This window comes from Ostrea edulis, chromosome 8 (genome assembly GCF_947568905.1).
Source record: "Ostrea edulis chromosome 8, xbOstEdul1.1, whole genome shotgun sequence".
Lineage (NCBI taxonomy): Eukaryota > Metazoa > Mollusca > Bivalvia > Ostreida > Ostreidae > Ostrea > Ostrea edulis.
The window spans coordinates 64,648,629-64,653,398 of NC_079171.1; the positions used below are offsets into that span (position 1 = coordinate 64,648,629).

The window sequence follows — 4,770 nt, forward strand, 5'->3', positions numbered from 1 at the left end:
CTTTACATCGATGTTACTCAGTGATTCCGAAGGTCCGTCGGACATTGGCAAATGTCCGGTAATTTTTGTTTTGGTCCGATCAATATCAGTTGCTGGCCGGACCAAGTGTCCGATAATTTTTTTCCGATGAAATACAAGATTAGATATGTCCCAAAATTTATTCTGTTCTTTGGTCATTGCATACAGAAAACGTGTAGAAACTTACGTCTAACTCAAATATTTATCAAACTTGCAATCATCTGCAATTCCCCGAGAGGGTGATAAAACAATTGAGCAGTATCCCGTGAAACTACAGACGTCTTTAAAGCGTTTGAATTAGGTAATAAATAACAGGTAAATAAAGCGTTTAAACTATACTCTGATCAAGAAGTACTTAAACAACATGGGCACGTTTGATTTGAATTTGAGTTACGCGAATTGTTCGAGTTTAAAAAAATACACATGTATTTCATAACACTGGTGTTGAACACGGATTGGAAAAGTTTACATGTACTCCACTGACGAATATGAAGTGAAATGCTTAGGCTAATAAAGTACGTCGCTGATGCCATTCTGTGCCAGAAATTTCAAACATGAAAGCTTCCTGACATAGTGCAGATTCAAATTTCAAGTTTGTTAAAATCATGGGCCCAGGGGGTTAGGAGACCAAAGTTTTACATGGGAATATATAGGGAACGTCTTTAAAAATCTTCTGAAGAACCACTCAGTGGTTCAAATTTACATGAAATTGCAAGCTTCCTGATATAGAGTATATTCAAGTTTGTCAAAACCATGACCCCCAAGAGTAGGGTGGGGCCACAATAGGGGATTAACTTTGCCTATAAAATTTTGGTCTGGTAAACTGTGATTTGGTCCAGCAACCATTACTGGAACTACCAAATGACCATGGAAGCACTGGTTACTGTTATCGAATCAAGGGTGCCCCCCCCCCCCCCCCCGCCTGTGATCGTATCAGGGGTGTGTCCCCCCGCCCCGGGCTTTTAAATTGGAAACTAAGGACGGAAGAAAGTGCAGCATTATAAGTAAATCATTAAGATAGGTAAACAAAAGAACAGAGAGTGGGAAAAAACATCGAATCGGGTCCTCATATTCTGACATCCTCTGTGTAAAGACATGGTCCTTATATTCTGACATCCTCTGTGTAAAGACATGTACTAGCAGTTGTTTCTAATAACACTGGCTGATGCTGATATGTCACGTGATGTCACAGAGAATATCATTCTTAATTGTGGAAGCACAGATGATACCCCCTCCCTTAAACCAATGGCCGACAGATTTCCTGAACTCATGTGAAGGTACCCATTACACGCTCATTAACTGTCATATGACAGCGTCCCTACAAATTAGGTGGTTAACTGAGCAATAGTCACGTGACTTCAATAGTTTTATAGTCTCATCCCTTACTATTGTCGTAGAACATATTCTATTATTCTATTAATAGACAAGTAACTAACCAATCAAATAGCGAGGAATACTAACCGATTATAGCAGACCGAGTCCATTATTGTATTGAAAATCTACCTTTCATATGGGGTCATCCACATTCCCTCTCAGCTAAAGACCTTTTGCTGGATCATGCATGTTTTTACCCGAATTTCTTCAGCAATTGACCACGTGTCTTACTTTCGTATTTCCACCCATCTATATGCTAGGAATCATGGTGACACCTACATGTTGTATATCAACATTTTTATTAAACACTCAGCTACATTTGACATATATCCTAAAATTATTCTATACATTTTTACAGATGTAACATTACTTCATATATGAGGTAATTCCATTTTTTAAAAAGTTGACCGGGCCTATAGTGCGAAACTCCCCTCCTACCTTAAAGTAAGTCAATAAATATTAACTCATACCGTACACGATACCATACACAATACCATACACGTATCGTGAGCCCCTGCAATCAATACGATCGATGTATCCCAGTATCCTTACACCTTCAGAATATAGACACGTAACTAACAGTATATAGAGATGTAACTAACAGAATATAGAGATGTAACTAACAGAATATAGAGATGTAACAAACAGAATATAGACATGTAACTAACAGAAAATAGAGATGTAACTAACAGAATATAGACACGTAACTAACAGAATATAGAGATGTAACTAACAGAATATAGAGATGTAACTAACAGAATATAGAGATGTAACTAACAGAATATAGAGATGTAACTAACAGAATAAAAACACGTAACTACCAGAATATAAAAATGTAACTAACAGAATATAGAGATGTAACTAACAGAATATAGAAATGTAACTAACAGAATATAGAGATGTAAATAACAGAATATAGACATGTAACTAACAGAATATAGAGATGTAACTAACAGAATATAGACACGTAACTAACAGAATATAGACACGTAACTAACAGAATATAGACACGTAACTAACAGAATATAGACACGTAACTAGCAGAATATAGACACGTAACTAACAGAATATAGACACGTAACTAACAGAATATAGAGATGTAACTAACAGAATATAGAGATGTAAGTAACAGAATATAGAGATGTAACTAACAGAATATAGACACGTAACTAACAGAATATAGACACGTAACTAGCAGAATATAGACACGTAACTAGCAGAATATAGACACGTAACTAACAGAATATAGACACGTAACTAACAAAATATAGAGATGTAACTAACAGAATATAGAGATGTAACTAACAGAATATAGAGATGTAACTAACAGAATATAGACATGTAACTAACAGAATATAGACATGTAACTAACAGAATATAGAGATGTAATTAACAGAATATAGACACGTAACTAACAGAATATAAACACGTAACTAACAGAATATAGCGAAAATGGATAATATGAATCATGTGAAATATAGCAAAAATAGACATAACTCAGGCATAATAAAGCAAAACTGAATATTTACCCTGCACATGTAAAAACAGAACATTTACCCTGCACATGTAAAAACAGAACATTTACCCTGCACATGAACAAACAGAACATTTACCCTGCACATGAACAAACAGAACATTTACCCTGCACATGAACAAACAGAACATTTACCCTGCACATGAACAAACAGAACATTTACCCTGCACATGAACAAACAGAACATTTACCCTGCACATGAACAAACAGAACATTTACCCTGCACATGAACAAACAGAACATTTACCCTGCACATGTAAAAACAGAACATTTACCCTGCACATGAACAAACAGAACATTTACCCTGCACATGTAAAAACAGAACATTTACCCTGCACATGTAAAAACAGAACATTTACCCTGCACATGTAAAAACAGAACATTTACCCTGCACATGTAAAAATTGAACTAATGATTTACTCTGCACATGTAAAAATTGAACTGAACATTTATCCTGCACGTGTAAAAACTGGACATTTACCCTGCACGTGTAAAAATTGAACTGAACATTTATCCTACAGATGTAAAATTAAACTGAACATTTACCCTGCACTTGTAAAAATTAAGCTGAACATTTACCCTGCACATATAAAAATTAAGCTGAACATTTACCCTGCACGTGTAAAAATTAAACTGATCATTTACCCTGCACGTGTAAAAATTGAACTGAACATTTATCCTGCACATGTAAAAATTGAACTGAACATTTATCCTGCACGTGTAAAAACTGGACATTTACCCTGCAGGTGTAAAAATTGAACTGAACATTTATCCTACAGATGTAAAAATTAAACTGAACATTTACCCTGCACGTGTAAAAATTAAGCTGAACATTTACCCTGCACATGTGAAAATTAAACTGAACATTTAATCTGCACGTGTAAAAATTAAACTGATCATTTACCCTGCACATGTAAAAATTGAACTGAACATTTATCTTGCACATGTAAAAATTAAACTGAACATTTACCCTACACATGTAAAAATTAAACTGAACATTTACCCTACACATGTAAAAATTAAACTGAACATTTACCCTACACATGTAAAAATTAAACTAAACATTTACCCTGCACATGTAAAAATTGAACTGAACATTTATCTTGCACATGTAAAAATTAAACTGAACATTTACCCTACACATGTAAAAATTAAACTGAACATTTACCCTACACATGTAAAAATTGAACTGAACATTTATCTTGCACATGTAAAAATTAAACTGAACATTTACCCTACCCATGTAAAAATTAAACTAAACATTTACCCTACACATGTAAAAATTGAACAGAACATTTACCCTGAACATGTAAAAATTGACCTGAACATTTACCCTGCACATGTAAAAACTGAACATTTACCCTGCACATGTAAAATTTGGGATATGTTGTAAATTATATACTTGTATAGATATGCTCTGTATTTTAGTACCGTCTGTTTTTAATAGTTAAAAGTTTACCCACAAAACGCTATTGATGTGATTTAATACGGAAATGAAGAAATTGTTAAAAACTTTATTTTTTTATTTCACCAAATCAGACCAAGTTTCTGAGGGGACGGGTGAGCGCAAATTATTAAAAGGTGTTTTAAAAGAAAATAATGTGCAGCTTGGGATACCTAAACAACGACAAGCGACCCAACACGCGGTGCTTTAAACCCCTCTCCATTCCCCGGCCTTTAGTGGAAGTTAAAACTAGGCGAGATGCGCTTTGGTAAGTTAAAATTCCACAATCCCCCGGTTTTTGTTCAATAAACTAGACCCGGTCGTGGTTTACGACATTTCAAAGGCGAGACTCAGCCGCCATCTTGGATTAGTGTAAATAGAATTTTTGTGTGTCGTCTGC

General features: G+C 34.9%; 1 protein-coding gene across 1 annotated transcript in view; it reads left to right on the forward strand.

Annotated features, from left to right (window-relative positions):
- Positions 1 to 4,679: 4,679 nt before the first annotated feature.
- LOC125661521 (uncharacterized) overlaps positions 4,680 to 4,770 on the forward strand; it is a 27,312-nt gene continuing 27,221 nt past the window's right edge. The window contains exon 1 of the mRNA XM_048893552.2: positions 4,680 to 4,770. This exon is cut by the window's right edge and continues 364 nt beyond it. The gene's annotated coding sequence lies outside the window, so the exon portion shown is untranslated.